We start from the raw sequence: 17,496 nt of genomic DNA, 5'->3' as shown, positions 1-17,496 counted from the left end.
ATTAAACTGCACGTACAAAGACGCATTTTAACAGCAAGCCAACAAATTCACAAGAACTTTTCAGAAGTACGTTGTTAAAACCACAAACTTGAATGTAATGTTAAGGGATTTTATGTGACCAATAAAAAAATAGTGCTAGAAAATTCCCTCTCAATTACTTATGGTAATATAACAGCAGTGTTCCTGGCAACGTTACAAGACAGTAATATCATGATCGAAAATCACTCATTGATCTATTAGATGATGACCATCTTGACAAATATTCCTAAATAAATCCTGACTGTATTAAACAGCTAAAAAAGGCTTTAACGTCTTTAGTGAAACTGATATATTCTTCCTGTGGTTGCAATAAGTGAATTAAATGGGTTTCAAAATAGGAAAAGAATTCATAATGTTGTGGCTTAATTTAACTCAACTTCAAAGTGCTAACTGGGTGTTTCCAGGTCATCCTCCCAACATCCCTAGTTCAGTAATAACACGAAACCAAAAGTGTCCAACATCAGCACTGACTACAAGTGAAACTTTCTACTCTGTGTTCACATTTTAAATACGTAGACATGAGCAATTTCACCATTCTGTGTTCTCAAAGAGGGAAATAAAACCTTCCGGTAAGCAGGCTGTTGTCTGAAACAAAATGAGACCTCCTTCATGTTTCACAAGGGGATAAATTAACAATAAAAGCCTCTCAGTGACACATTATGAGCGAGAGTGAAACTGAGTGAAAGAGGTTCAATAATGGTCTTAGATTGCTGATACATCAGCAGCTCGTGTACTTTTTCATTTAGCAGAGTAGGGAGCGAGCACGGCTGTGGTTTAACCAGTAATTACGGGCTCACAGAGGTTAATGCTGCCGTTAGAGATGTTCTGGGGACAAGTTTCAAACTGACTACGATGAAAGATACACTTTAATACATTGAAAGAATCAACATATCTATCTAGCTGATAGATTCTAGAGAGCACTGTTAAAATAAGCGCTCTGTAAACGGTTCTGTATTTGGGTCAGCGAAATAAATGCGAAACAGTCACATATCTAAATTTTGCTGATTTTAGTTAATGTGCAATCCAAGATGGGTTTTTGGGTTTAATTCATCGTGTTCACTGGTTGGTACACTTTGCTATTCTAATTTGTCTGTTTCCACTGTAAAAGTGGCCCATAAAGCTGACCAGTACTGCATCATTTCTCCTTCAGCTGTAGGTCCATAAAACCATAGCGTTAGTGTGGAGGCGTCACGCAACACAGAACATTGATTGGGGGGAAAGAAAAATGTCACTGGTTGGATAAGCAGAACATACTAGCTTGTTGTTGCACAAGTATGACGTGGGGCATCATTATGTGTTGAGTTCCCACCGCCTGCCCATGAGAGCCCACCTATTGGTGCAAACGCTCTACTGAATGTACCGGACCACAAAGTAGCAGACCACACCTCACCGACCCGTACTGCCCAATTTATTGGTTTTTACTTATTGCACAGAATTTTAAATTCAAAACCCGAAACACATGGCAAAATAAAAGTGATGTTTGAAGTCAGCAACTTCAAACAAAAAGGAACTTCCATGCATATGTATGCATGAAAGTTTACCCTTTACTGTTCTTAATCTTAAGAACAGAACCTAAGTACCTAAGTAAGATCACCTTTGTCTTATATCACCTTGATTGTTGAAATCCTTTGAAATAAATGCTAACGCTGAACATATACTGTGCACAATCCAGTATGTGTGAATAAAGGCATCTTTAGTCACACATGTTGGACTGGGATAGCACTGTTCAAGTCCAAATCACACAAGTTAGAGACAAAAAATTCACAGGAACAAGACAGGATGTGGGAAAATTAAAAATCACTCACTTTTTATAAATGGGGGAAATGATTCACACCAGGAAACACTCAAGTCTTCATCACTGAGTGGCCTTCAGTCCATATTGATACAGGACTCGGTTCACTGTGGATAGTGGGATTCTCACACTGTCATGCATTTTCCAGCAACACGGGATCATCTCTGAGACACAAACCTTGTCTCCTTCCTGAACTGTTTGGACATTCAGCCAAGGAAAAAATATATTATTTGTGTTTTTTTACAGTGTATGTGACTCTCATTCTCATATAAGTGTGTCTTTTTTGACCAATCATGAAAATAAGACCTGAGTCAGGCTAACATTAGCCTCAAACTGGTTTTATCATCTTCTGCGTAAATGTGTAAAGAGGCAGCTGATGCCAACAGTTCAGTTTTCTTTTGATTTGTTGTGAAAAACCAAAAAACAAAACAAAAAAAAAAACAAAACAAACAAAAAAAAACTTTGAATCTAGTTTATTCTTGGGAAAGAAAAGTGAATTAGCTGTTGGTGGAAATGAGAGCCGTCATCGTCTAAGGGCGAGCAAACACTCAGCTAGATAATAAAAGCCAGTTTATTAGGAAATGGCTTCTGTATGCTTCAATGGCACCTGACCTGCCTGTGTGGTTGCCATGGAAGCACGACATAAAAGACAGAGCTTCTTCCTTTTTGAGTGGACTGAGTCAGAAAAAGACATGCAGATCAAGGTCAAGTCAGACAGCCGGTCGTTCAGCGAGATCAGGGGACAGAGTTGAGAAGTTTTCATCTGCTTTTCACTGATCAACTCTGGCTGCATGCTGCCTTGTCTCTTACTGTCTCCTCCCACATGGCGCCTTCCCAGGTCACTGCCATCCCTGTCACTCTTCAATAAGAAAGTGATTCCAAATCTAATAAACATCTCACTTCCAAGTTTCATTAATATTACACTGGAAAGAAAAAAAATATTCACCTTCAACCAAAACTCTTGCTATTCATGATCAATTAAACTTTTGTATTTTAATGTGTTATATGTTGCCAGTTCCATTCATATTTGTCTTGATTTGCAGATCCTGCGTGACTCCTCTGCATTTTTTGGAAGCTAGCCGGAGCTAGTGGATATTGTTCACAATTGATTTGATTGGCAGCAGACTGCATCCCTGGATTGGTTTGTGGATTTACATCACAAGATGAGCGAAGACGGGACCTGTGGAAGAGCGCGTGAGGAGCCAACCGGGCGGCGCAACCTACGACGAACAAATACGCAGAGAGACTTCAGAGAAACTGACCGCTTAAGGGTACACGCGCAACATGACATCATCGGAGTATCAACCACAGCTCCTGTGCATTTACGGTCCGCCCATGTTCACACCCACATAACAGTGAGGAACAAACTGCCAGTGGAGACACACCCAACTTGGCTAGAACTTAACGAACTTAACCAGACTTTCACTAGTTGGAGTGAGATTTGACAATGGAGAAAGGGATTAAAACTCTCAGTGGATGGTTTCTGAAAGACAAATGGCCGTATTGCTTTCTATTGAGGGATATCAGACAAAAGGGACTTTTTATGCCATACTTTTCAGATTTTTTCCCAGAATTAAAAAAAACAAAAAAACAAAACAACAACAAAAAAAATAAAATAATAATTTGTTGCAACATTTGAAATAAAAACTTTAGATGAGCCCTTTTAGAACTGAAAGGAACTAGAATCCCTTTAAAATCAGAGCTGCTTCCTACTGTAACATCCACGGATGCAGATAAACTTGATAACCTCCCATGAGTCTAATTTCTTCTTCATCGTCTATTTTATTTTATTTTACTTGTAAAGCCTGACTGAGGTGCTAGGAGAGAAATCTGCACACACAGCATCTTTGAGACAGTTTTCATGATGATTCCTCAGTTGAGCAGCAGAGAAAAGTCTTCATGTACTTCTTTCGTTTATCATTGCTTTCTGACTCATAAATTTAAAATGAGCTTAATTAAGGCCACTCCACAGCAGGGGAACACTCCTTGACATGGTGTTAATTGAAATAAGCATCCTCCCTCTGTCATGGTCTGCCCAGTTCCGTCAGCGATCATCTGAGGCCACGGCTCAAAGTACGCATGAAGCTTCTGTTTAACATCCTCACACACCTCCAGCTCACAATTACATCATCCACAGCACCACAGATAAGACTAGGCATACACACACACACACATACATCTTTATAGGTGCAATGAAGGGGTAGAAGACCAGCCATGTGTGATGATTAGCTCTTAAAACGTACACAGTTAGTACCTTACACTGCCCAAATGAGTCAGAACGAACACTTAGTGTTACTTTTTTGCACGTCGTTCCCATCTAGTGGTGGTAAAACACATAGCAGGTGGGGGAGAAACAAGAAGAAACACACACAGCGGGGTATATTTATCCCCCCGGGTGCCGAAAACGTAAACCCTAATAGTAGCACACTCACTTCTGAAAGCTGTGTGTTTGATTTCCCCAGGCTAGGGCCACTCACAAGCACGAACACACAAACACACAGCTATTATGTAACCGAGAGCCAAGCGCTGCCATGGAAACGATGCAAGGAGCATAGTGGAGAGGAATTACAGACTAGACAGAGAGGGAAGCATGCAAGGAGAGACAAATATAAAGCTTTTAGTGTGAAGTCAAAGGAATCACTTGAAAGATTTCAGCTGCTGGTCTTAATAATTTGCATGAACGTGATTATGACTCCATCTTTATAACTGGAAATATAAACACATCTGATAAGTAAGTAACCTACAGAGAACAACAGTTCAGCTCTAAACACCCACAAGTTGTGTTATGTTTTCTCCCTAAGTGTCATACTTTTATCTACATATTTTATAATGTTAAAGGATTTAGGCCCAGTAAAATTGTTCATTTATTTGAATATTTTATTTGCTTCGAATGAACAAATTAAAAAATAATAAAATCAATCCAAGGAATGCACAATATGTTGTGATTAGCATCGGCGTACGTTAGAATATTTTCAACATATCGGTATCATTGAGTAAAACTGGGCCAATATTAACAGCCAGCGTTTATTTCCATAACATTGCTGTGTGCATGTGCTTGAGACGGAAGGGGAGGAGTTGGCCTTGTGGTGTTTGCTTTAGCGTATAACAGTGAGTGTCATGCAGTGCAGGACGGTGTGGTGTTTAACTGAAGCAGAGAAGAAATGTCAACATGTCAAAAATGTTTTCATGGCTTCAAAAGGTATAGAAATGTGTGAATACCAGTTTTCACCCTAATACAAATATCAAGTATTTGAAAAACATTTTCATATCACATCACTGCATCCCTAAAATAAATTCAGTGCATCGAATAGGAAATATTTTCAATAATGGATCAAACATCTAGATAAGAAATATGGAGAATTGTAATGATTTTATGTGGTTTTTATTGTCTGGGAACAGTCTATTAATATTTCATCAGCAGCCATCAGAGGAGCCGCTGACATCTCACTGACGCAGTGAAGCAACAAGCTCCTTTTACATGGGTGCAGCTATGTATGTGTGTATGTATGTGTGTGTGTGTGTGTGTGTGTGTGTGTGTGTGTATGTGTGTGTGTGTGTGTGTGTGTGTGTGTGTGTGTGCGTGCGTGCGTGCGTGCGTGCGTGTGTGTGTGTGTGTGTGCGCGCGTTTGCGTGCGTGCGTGTGTGCGTACGTACGTACATGTATGCATGTATGCATACAAATTTTAGTCAGTGATTTCACAGAAGAGTTATGGATTCAACACTTTTGAATGACAAACTCAACTTTTGATGAAGTGTGATGCTGAGAGCCAGGGAGGCCAGTGCTTGTAAACAGGTGAGTTGCTGCTGTATGCAAACCAATAAGATGCAAAAAAAAAAAGCATTTCCGCTGCAATTTTGCAAAATACACCAATTTCAATATGGCTGCAAAACCACCTAATCCAAGTGCAAAAACATTTGATTTTATTGAAACATGAAATGTTTCATTAAGCAATCCATTTTTATCTATTCATTCCAATTTGTACAATTTTATGGTCAATAGAAACAGCTAAATATCTTTGTTTTTGGTCTCATCAGGAAGAATATTGTGATTGGCTATAACAATCAATATATTTGGATAAAAAGGAAGAAGTTTGCAAGACATAGGATGCCATCCCAAAACAGGAAGTGGGTCTAATTTAAAGTCAGAGAATGTGAAACAATTTTTTTTTTTTCCTTTTCACACAATTTACGTAACCTTCTAGTTTCAATTGTATTTGCTTAAGGACTAAAAGTCCAACTAGAATGGGCAGCAGAGGCCCCATCTGTAGGCGATAACATTTTACTTTTCAATGACGGAGAGCCCAGCAAAAAAAGCTGGCCTTGCTTCTAAAAGCAGTTTCTATTGTTCTGTATCTTGGAAAGGGCAGAGCTCCTTTCAGGGAAACTCGTCTCTTGCTGTTACATCAGGGAGAGGCACAGGAAAAGAGCTATAAATGGCAAGTATCCCAGGTCAGTTTCTCAGCTCAATCTAGGACAGTCAGCATGACGTAAAAAACCCTTAAGGAAGACGGGAGTTGTTGCACCGCTCATCAACGTACACAAGAGGAAGTGGTTGACAGAAGATGAAGAAGTTGTACGTATCCTTTTGTGTATTTCTGGGTCTAAGAAACACATGGCCCACATCAAGAGATTTTCTGAGAAAGCAATCGTTCTGTGTGTTGTTGTTGTGAAAACGCAGCAACCAAAGACAACGCTTTGGCACGATACAGCCCCGGAGCAAACTACGGTGCCACGATAGACACACCATGAACTATGATGGATTCTATTGAGATTGTGTGTGATAGACCTACACATAGTGGTCTATTTGAAGGTATTCAACTTTAATCCTGTACAAACACCTGAGTCAAATATTCAGGTCGTTGACAGAAGTCTGGAGAGCCTGTCTCCATACTTAGGAAGTAATTCAGCCATTTGATTTATCATCTTAAAGTTGCAGAACAATGGCCGTTGACAACTGGATTGAATAGCCTTGTAGCAGAGCATAACAATTCAGTCTGACATTGGGCTATATGTGCATTTAGTTTTTAATTAATAAAAAGAAACATGCATACTTTTTCTTCCATTTCGTATTTGAACAAGAGGTAGTTCAAATGTTGACTACCTCCTGTCCATATTTGGGAAATGAAGCCATTTCCCAAATATGGTCTGTTACATAAAATTCCAATAAAAAAGACATTTGTGTTTGTAATTCAATTCAATAAAAAAAAAAAATATTTATCCCTAAAGGAAATTAAACATTGTTGTAACTCAAGAGTATTCAAAGAGTCGCTGTGGATAGTCATGCTGGGGACAGGAAGCATCTCTGCTAATTAGAAGAAGCCTCTGACTGAAAACCATTGCTGAGTGACAGTCTCATGAATGTCATGACATGATAACAGTTTGATTTACAGGCAACATTCCATAGCAACATGTCCTGGATGACACAACCAGTTTCTGGCAAGTATTGGTAATCTTCTCTTTAAATCATAACTGTCCCAAAGCAAGAACAAAAATACAAAATGCAAAAATGTTCAACTGGTATTAATACCTTTTGAACCCAATACACACAGAGATACAGTTGGTCCATTACATTTAGTAGCAGTTGGGAGAAAAACTAAAGATTTCCCTTTAAAAACGATAGAGGACATCACTGAAATGACCAGCAGACTCAGCTCTATCACTGACACTGACAAATAGTTCAGTAATTGTTTTTTTAGCCTTTATCCATCCTTTCCTTCCCAGTCTGTTTCCATTCACGCCCAGAGACTCCATTTCTGACAACACAGAGCCTGAAAACCAAGAATTAGGGTAGGAGGAGGTGAGAGGTGTCAGGTTGCCAACAGATGTCAGTGCTCTGCTGCTGTTTGTGGTGATCTGTGGTTTCAAGAAAGAGCTAAAAGCTGGCCATCTGCTTGGAGAGCATCACTTGTTTGTTCCAGAAAAGGTCAGTGTTGGTTCTGGATGGACGGAATTGACCATTTTGAACACCACACACAGATTGATGCACCGTAGGATACATGATGCGTTTTAGGGGCTTTGTCCTGTTCTCATCAAAGCCACTATAGAATGAGTAGCATAGCTGCATTGGTTCTTGTGACTCCCTCATGCCTTTGGCCTACTTAACAACGTTGTAGTAGACTCCAGCTAACTGATAGCTCCTAACCTATTGAGCAGTTTAGTGTCCAGGTGGAACCAAAACTATCTGCAAAAAAGGGAAGTAAATATTAATAAAAGCAGTGCAGATATCTGTAACAAGAATGGGTGGATCAACATCCAAAGTACGGTGTCAAACAGGATAAGACCAAATTATCTCACATCCATATCTAAAGAAATGGCTCAAGGTACTGAGGTAACTTGGGATCAACTTGGCGCAGCCCACTGTCTTGGCTTTCTTTAAAACGTGAATCACCCAAACCCTGACTTGAGGTGCAAGAGGGGCTTATTTTAAACTTGCCATGGAGGTCCCACGCAGTGCAACACAGAGGCACACAAGGACACATCGCCACAATCACACAGAATTTAAAGAGGATTAACAGAATTAACAGAAGATGTATGTTTTTTTCTACTGAGTTCTTTGAGAAATTCAAACCAAATGGACTGGTTCACTTTGACCGAACCGAGACCAAGGTTTTACAGGGGAACCAGAGTTCGCCTCTTTGATCCTCATCAAAGTTCGATTATGCATTCACATTTCCCCAGAACAAACTGAACGTTCTGGGCACAGGTGACACTAAATTTCTTAACATGAACACAAAAATAACCAAATATAAGACCACAGAACCCTAAGTCCTAAACTGTACCAAACTCAATCCCAGTCCTACATACAGTGACAGCTGTTAGCCAGAGAACCGTTATGTTAACAGTCTTCCTCATGACTGTTATGGCCATAGCAGAAAATTTTAGTTTTAAAAACTTTATTTTTTACAACTGTAGCATTTGACAACAATGCCTAATCAATTTGTTGCTTTGTGTTCCTCTTCAGTAAATACATGTGAATATGGGTTAGTTTGATTGGTGAAACATTCACCCTGCTCTGGGTTATATTTCCGATTTGTCTATGACCTATTCTTGTTAAGTTGCTGAGAAATAGACTGAACTTCTTTTTTTTGCATGAATGTATAGTAGTTTGTCAGTCAACAGGACATAAAAATATATGTCATATAATATATTATTTGATTTATAATAATCAAATAAGATGATTATACACCCCTACTAGATGCCACACTGGCCTCATGTTAGAGTCGAGTTAATTGGTTTTTAATAACTGTAAGCCATAATGATCAAATGGAAATGAAACAAATCCTTGAAATAGATCACTCTCATTTTCAGGAGATTGTTCCTCCAACATTACTCTCAGATACTACAGATTATTAGACAGCCCACTGAACCTTCGACAAAATGCCTCAAGAGACCGTCCTCCTCAAGCCACTAGCCTTCCTCAATTGAGGCTAAAGTTCACCCAGGAAATATTTGAGGAGTGGAGCTGTTATGAAATTGGAAGTCTCCTCCAGCCAGAGAGGGCGGTCAGCCAAAAAATAGATAGTCCGTGTTAGAAGAGGCTAAGCTGGACAAACAAACGCCTGTGTGTGTCACTACTGCTACACACAGTGGTGGGTAAACATGTTTCATAATCAAAACGTGCTGTCGTTCAACTTGCACCGTCATTTTTACTGCTTTGTTCACGACAGGTCCAGCAGCTGCAGAAGGTCAACGACCTCAGTAACCAAGAAAGCGGTCCGCTCATTAGTTCCTTTGGTTCATTTCTTTCTTCTCCTCGCCTTATATCCGTCTCCCTTGCTCTGCAGCAGTGTAATGTCAGCCCTGCGCTGCCTCCTGCGTCACTTCCCCTCCCAGTCGCCTGTCATGTAAACACAAACACGCCCCTGCACACAGGCGGCTCTGACATATGAGCTCAAAGGCACATGTACAAAAACACTCAGTCACATGGCTGCTGCTAATTATGACCACACAAACCCAGCGGAAATTCTACTTTCACAGCTGGCTCTTTGAGCTCCAATAGCACACACAAAAATGAAGTGGGAACCATTCGTTTTAATTATTCAGAGAAAAAAACAGCCTCATTCTCTCATGAGTTTTTAATAACGTTGTTTTATAAAGAACTGGAGAGGGAGCGTTTTTGACGAGAGCAAGACAGCGCTGTAAGAACACTACTGTGCTGTATTTTTGCCTTTTCATCATGTTTTCTATCATCAAACTGATTTTAGTATCAAAGAGAACCTGAAAACATAAAAAAATGCAGCCTTCAAATGTTGATTTAATAAAGGTGTAACATGGCGGGGAATCGAAAATAAACAAGACAAAACGACGGCCATGGTGCAACAGAAAGTCTGGTGGAGGCTTTCTGGCAGCAGCAGAGATGTTTTCGTATTGTTTTGTTTTTTGTATTACCACAAACTATTATCACTGGTTCTACCCAGTCGGCCATGTTTGTTTGCTCTGAACTCTAGTTTGGTTTTGAGAGGTTTTGTGAGATTTCCCATCTGACATCTGAATGTTGGTGAGTGAAATTAGATTGTGTGTAGGTAGTGTGTTCCTCCTGCCATCCACACATTCTGTGACAAAACCTCTTACCTAAGAATATTGTATCGCAGTGTGGGGTCTCTGGTTTTGAAAATTGGTCAACAATTTTGAAATCATGCTGTGTGAACCAGGCATTAAACCAGGATTTTCTGGTAGAGAGCAGAAAGCATGGCTCCATCACTATTCAAACAGGAAAGCAGTCCCAGATCACACTGCCAAAACCATGATCTACTTTAGATGTGATGTTCTTCTTTTGAAATGCAATGTTAGCTTTATGTCTGTTGGAATAGGACACACACCCTCCAAAACATTGTATAGAACAGAACAATTTTATCAGAGCCTGAGAGACCATAAAGAATCTTTATGATCAGGCCATCTCGATTCAAGATGTTTACTTTTGCTATTCTGAGATGGTCTATTGTAGATGAGTCATTGAGTAACTCTGATTGGTTGTCCACTCCTGGGTCTGTTCTATACTGTCCCATAATTTCTCCTTTTGTATAATAACTCTTATGGTGGTTTAGGATTAGCTTTATTGCCTTTTCCAGACTGTTCAATGCCAGTTACCTTGCTGAACTTCCTGAGGCTGGACCGTGATGTGCTGGTTTTTGAGATCTTTCAGCCTACTTCATGCGATCAGAGAATTTCTGTTTGTTCTAGATTCTAGCAGTCTGGTAGTAGTCAAACCTGGGTTTGACAAGTTTAACTGAACTCAGATGTAACAAAATATGTTTATTTTGTCACATAATATGTTTAGAAAAGCCCTGCAGTTATTCATAATTAACTAAATCCCGTGGGATTGGACATTACATTTTAAAGGTTGGGTTGACTTCGGAAACTTAAGTTGTTATTTTGACAAGATCTGTCTTTCATTAAAATGTGTTGAACTGAAACATTTAAAGGAGAAAAAAACACTAAACTGGAGAAAAAAGTTTCTAAAAAAAAACAAATTAGTGAAAATGGAGAATGAATCACATTCTTTAGACATTTCCTGAGGGGATTCCCAGGGGTCAGTATTGGGTCCCAATATGTTTATTCTTTATATTAATGATATTTTCAAAATAAAAAGTGATTTGTTTTTGCATATGACACACAAATAGTTTGATTTGTGGAGATGATTACACAAGAAACATAAATCAGTGACATGGTTTAATAAAAAAAAGTTAATTTACTGTCAGCACAGTTAACAGAATTAAATGTAAAATATAATTGTTTTTTTTTCAAATCCCAAGAAAAAAATCAAAAACAATTATAGCAAAATCTAGACTTATTTCATGTGACTGAGGTCAAACTGTTGTGTTCACAGCCAAACAGACTTTAAAAACAAACTGGAAGAAGAGTTAAAAGGAAATAAAGAATCTAAAAAAAAATCTAAGACAGAAATGGCAACAATTTATCCAGAAGTTAATGTAAACAAACCTATATTATTATAATTATTCTTTAAAAAACAAAGAAAATGTCGCATCCAAAACTCAGAATAACCAGAAAAACTCAAATTAAGTCTAATTTATGTTCAGGAGTCCAAATAAATGTTTTTTTCTTCTGTCTATTCAACAGCAGAGCAGCGGAATTTAAAGATGCAATTCTTTGGCCAAACCGAAGACCAAGAAAAGAGTTTGCGAAAATATGTTTTTTGGGTATGAAAATCATATCAGTTTGGAAACAACATATATACAGGAATATTTTAATTACAGATAAGGTAAAGTAAGTACATATCAATCAATATTGATTCCAAATACTTTTCTTTCTTTCTTACTGCAGCCTATCTGGGATAATGTATATATGTTTGGCATATAAAGCAGAACTTGTGGAAAATACAGAAAAGAGCTGCAAGAATAATCAACAATGTTGGAATATATGAACAAGTCATTTAAAAAGTCAAAAGTTTGTTGATCTGGTCAAAAACAATATGGCAAAAATAATGTTTAAAGTACAACAATCTTTTGCCTGTCAGTGTAAACATTGTTTTCAGACAAAGATGGAAGCTTTAATCTCAGAAGAAAAATATGAAGAAAAATTTAAGATCAACATGAGAACAACTATGAAAGCACTTACTGTATCTGGAATGAAAAAGTTCAGGAACCCATTATATAATTTTCCTCACTCTCATATTTTCCAATCATGACTTAAATAACTACAACAAAGTAAAGCCCCATTTGACATTCAACAGAGCAGAGGAGATAACAAAACCTCATATGTCCATCTACATTCAAACATAAAAGCTCTATTTGCTAAGACAATAGGGAAGCAAACACTGAAGCAGCGCGCTGCACAGTCTGTGACGCAGATTGGAAAGTCTGTGATCAGTTAGCACAAGCAAGTAGCCACAAAAACACACACAGATAAACAGGAACACAAGTCAAACAGGCAGAGGCTCGTTGCTTCTAGACTCCGCTGAAACACTCCAGCCATTCCAAACATGTCAGTAATCTGAATTCTGGGCAGATTGCTGGCTTTCTGCATGTTTAATATTCCCAAACAATGCTGCTGAGAGAGGAAGTGAAAGCCTCTAGAGGTGTGAAAGTTTGCTTCACAAGCATGATGGATTTCCCTCCCTAATAAGATCTAACATAGCAGGATTAACTGGTCAATGGTTGTTACTGAATGATTATTGTTAACGTTATAAGGGCTGGAGGGGCGCCGGCGCTCGTGTTCTGCCTCACTCAGGCTTGTCAGGACACAGCTGTGGATTTGTTTACGAGGGGAACGACATTCAAATGATGAAAAACATAAACCAGTGTGCAGGGGCAGAGGTGATGCAAACCACAGAGCTTCTGCTGCAGAACGAGCAGCCAGAGCACGAAACACTGGAGAATCAGATGGCTGAACGTCGTCACTGTGTTAATGTAATGCATTCTGAGAAAATATGCTGTCAGAGCTTCGCGATGCCCTGATGGTGCAGAGTTATGTAATATCTGCCCTGGATGAAAAAGCTAATAGCACACAATTTCACAGTTGTGAGTGTGTTTAGGTGAAAGTATTTAGTTTGATTGTGTACGTTGCACAACCGTCTTGTGGCTCTCAAGCTGTAGATTTTAAGGAGCACTTCCCTAGCAGTCATGGATGGCGCTGTTTGTTTTTGTTGCCACCTTCAATATTTCCAAACAGCCAAGTGAATCTCATGTCAGAGTGACAGGACAAAATAAAAACAGCAGGCTTCTTTCAGCCAGCTGACTGCAGTGCGCAGCAGGAGTTTTGGGAGGAAAACTCTATTCATCTGAGCAGAAACAGAAACCGCTTTTGGTTTTGTTTCCAACTTCAACAGATGCTTTGTCAGTGTTAACGCCATCACTGCTTTGGTTGGTCATGACGAAGAAAGAGCTGAGTCAACGTACAAAATGTAAATATGAAAAGTCACAGCAGCCTGGCTCCAGCTAACCAGTTCAGGTTAATAAACCCAGGTCATTAGGAATGAGCTTTATCTGCTGAAGAAAGATGCTGCCCTTTAAGAAGCGTTTGAAAAAAAAGGTGCAAACATTGACACGCAGCACAAAGTAGTTAATTTGAACTTTTATTTGTTTATGTTTAATTAATCTATTTATTTAAGTCCTAGCTGGTAATTTTACATCTTTTAACTGTCTGAGCCTAATATGTTCTGAAGACAAATTTTATTTTGTTACGCATTTAATTTATTGTTTCTGTTGTTTTGTTCATTTATTTCGAATATTCAAAATGTCTTCCAGTTACAGAGTTAAATGTTCCTTGGAAATTAAAGTTTATCGATCTGTGAGAGGATGCATCTGAATTATTATGGCTTTAGCAATGCATTAGTTAAAAATGGTCACAAACGACTACATTTATTGCATTTATTGCAACATTTTTCGGGGACAATTTTACGTCCAGAAACATGATCCTATCACTAAGCTATCGTCGGAAAAGTTAAAAGAAATAATTGCTTGAATATATTACATTGCATAATGAATCATCTAGCGTTTTTTTATTATCATTTAATACAGGGAAAATTCAATTCCTCTGGTTGTGTTGCATTTAAACCATTTCAGCTTTGAGCGGCTGTCCCTTTAAAAGTGTTTCCGACGGCCCTGGTTGACAACTAAAAAGATGACACATGTAATCCCTGTATCCGCCTCAGCCATTCATTCTAAGTGGAGACAGCGGCGTGTTGTTAGTTTTCGGGAGCTGACGCTGGTAGCGAGTCGCAGGATGTTTCCAGTCCAGCCACAAGCGTCGCCTCGGAGCTCTTCAGTGAAACGCTCCCCCTCCCGCTTCCCCCCTCCCCAGTTGTTTACTCCAAGTTCAATTTCTATCTGCGCAACAGCACCTGGAATGCGGACACTGGCGACCACAGCGACAACACACACTCATGTGGTCAGTGTGTAGCACTATAAAAGCTCTTGTCCCGCAGGATGACTGCGCATTTCCCTGAAAACTGTAAGAGAGAGAGAGAGAGAGAGAGAGAGAGAGAGAGAGAGAGAGAGAGAGAGAGAGCGCAAGCCGACAGATGTAGGCTGTCCCTACAGCAGTGTAGCGGCGCGCAGACGCACCTGCGGCAGCGCAGCAATGACAAATAACTTCACTCACGTTGAAGGCTGCTCCTCCTTTCCGGGCCCGCTCTCTGTTTTTTACTGGGTGCGAAGGTGCAGTCCCATCCCATGTCCGCCCGCGGTCCGGCCCGGTTCGGTTAGGTTCGGCCACGCTCGCTCCTCCCGTTCGCACTGACAGCAGAATGACTGCGTACATTTCCGCCCCGTTCTCCATCAGCTGAGAACTTAGTGCGCTCTCCGGCGCAGCGCTCCTGCCTTTTCATTATATCATGTCCATGTGACACACCAAGGTCTCACTCAGCTGAAACTTAAAGGGACCTCTCCTGTGATGGCGCACCGCGCGCGCTCGTGGCGGGCGGTGCGCGTCCCGGACGGCCCGAGATGCTGCGGGCACCGGCAGGAGTGAAGCAGCAGTTTGATGCTGCTGATCAATAAGGAAGTTAGCTGTCAGAGGACAGAGACTGGATGGGAAGTCTGCCGAACTGACGGTGCTCTGCAGACTTCGCCCTTGTATGGAGGACGAAAACAGACATCATTAAAAATAAAAGCAGAAATGTATATTTTATTGTTCGTTGGTGCAGCTCCCCATAAACAATGCAAATCATATTAACGTTTTCTGACAAAAAAAAATAAATGAATGGGACAAATAATGTTGGTGGGATAATAACTAGATGAATCATCTGTATGAGTCCCATAAACAGGGAGGTCAAGAACAGCCTCACCCCCATTATTTAACGATAATAACTTTAGCTGATTTCAAAATCAATGGGGAATAATCACATTATTCACACATTTGGCCTACAGAATGAAGAGCAAAATAATATCTGGTTTCAAATTAAATTTAATGACATCAGACGTTTACAGAGCTTTATTAGGACACTCAAAAATTGATCTGGATTCTGCTGCTGACAATAACTGTGTGATGAAAATGTCACACAGGCTCCTGAATCCAAGTTATATAACCTTATTAAGTTAGCTTTCTGATTTCAAAGTGAGTCCATGTATGCCTGATGTCATGGCTTGGTGACTAACACTGAGGGGGAAAGCAGGTGATCTCATTTCAGTTGATGGTAAATCAGAAAGCTTTTTATTGCACTTTGTTTTAACCCCCTCACTTCATCTAGCTCTAAACAAAAAGCTCCATCTACCAGTTAAGTGATATTTGGAAGTCTGTTGTGGTAATATGTAATGTGTATTTTAACCAGATGTCTAAGGGCTGTACAGCCAAACTTACTACTTGAAATCAAGCTCAGTTTTCAGTGTGAAACACCTAAGATGTCAAAAACAGGGACCAAGATCCAGTTTCTAAATCAGTCATATTCAGCTGTCATAAGCCTAAAAACACATGTACAGCTAAGGCTGAAATTAAAATTGAAAACATTCTATTAAACCCTTTAATAATAGGGGCTCATAGAAAATCAGATCCTTGAGAACAAAACCCAAACTCTGGGGGGTGTCTGAGGCTTGAAGACCCCCTGTGGTTTTACAACTGTCAGCAACAAAAGGCACCTCTCAGCTCCGTCTGCCCAGCTTTCTTCTGCTGTTTGTTCCTTTGCACAACTGCCATGTTAAATGGGTTCACTGTGAGCTGCCAGCGTGGAGCTCAGGCAGTCAAGGAGAGACATCTATTGCCTGCATCTACATTAGCAAGAATAAAACTCATATTCTTGCTAAGGCCTGTTCAACTCATAAATTGTTAAATAGCTCACGTGGTCACCAAATGTATCAAGGGTTACAAAATTTACACTTCAAAGCTGTTTTAATAAACTTATTTCATTCCGCATGCATTTATTTGTTCCTATAATAGAAGTAACCTAGCTTGGTAAAAACCAGCCCCTAGTTCTGCGCTTTGCTTCGTTCTGAGGGTCTGGAGTGTTGAGTAGCTGTTGCTTGCTGGAGGCAGGGCCTCTGTTAACGTCAGGCTAGAAGTTACTTTACATCACACTTTTTTGATTATGTAGTTATTCCTGCTACATAATAGTAGAAAAGAATGAAATATACTACAATCCAAATTCTGTTTCTCAGAAAATTACAAATTTACATTGGACTAAAGTAAAAAATTATATATATATATATATATATATATATATATATATATATATATATATATATATATATATATATATATATATGTGTATAGAGAGAGAGAGAGAATTTATTTTATAATTTAATTTTTTTTGGTCAACTGAAAAGATGTCTATGAAGTGTACACTATTTGCAGTCAATACTTGGCCATGGCTCCTTTTGCATAAATTGCTGCATCACAACAGGTGTGGAGAAGAGCAGCTTGTTGCTCTGCTGGTTTACTGAAGCCCAGGTGGCGTTAATAGCCTGGCGTCTCTCATTTTTATTGTCAAGTGGAACCTTGACAATAAAAATCCTCCATAAATTCTCTAAAGGGTTTGGATCAGGTCAGTATGCTGGTCAATCACAGTAACGCCGTGGTAACTTAACCATCTTTTGGTACTTTTGGCAGTATGGCCAGCTGCCAACTCATGCTGGGAAATGAAATCAGCATTTCCATGAAGCTTGTCAGCTGAAGGCAACATGAAGTCTTTTAAAATCTCCTAGGTAACTATGCTGACATTAAATTTTAATAAAAACACCAGCCTTAGACTTGGCTACCTAAATCCTAATTGATTG

The 17,496-nt window shown here is 39.5% G+C and overlaps 1 long non-coding RNA gene across 1 annotated transcript in view; it reads right to left on the bottom strand.

Annotated features, from left to right (window-relative positions):
• Window positions 1-15,603, bottom strand: part of LOC103459719 (uncharacterized) — a 47,093-nt gene extending 31,490 nt beyond the window's left edge. Inside the window, exon 1 of the long non-coding RNA XR_532799.3 lies at window positions 14,891-15,603. This is a non-coding gene — a long non-coding RNA (uncharacterized LOC103459719). The remainder of the gene's footprint in view (window positions 1-14,890) is intronic.
• Window positions 15,604-17,496: the final 1,893 nt, after the last annotated feature.

This window comes from Poecilia reticulata, chromosome 23 (genome assembly GCF_904066995.2).
Source record: "Poecilia reticulata chromosome 23, P_reticulata-male-v2, whole genome shotgun sequence".
Lineage (NCBI taxonomy): Eukaryota > Metazoa > Chordata > Actinopteri > Cyprinodontiformes > Poeciliidae > Poecilia > Poecilia reticulata.
The sequence above is the reverse complement of the archived record's forward strand: the minus strand, read 5'-3'. Positions and strand labels throughout refer to the sequence as shown.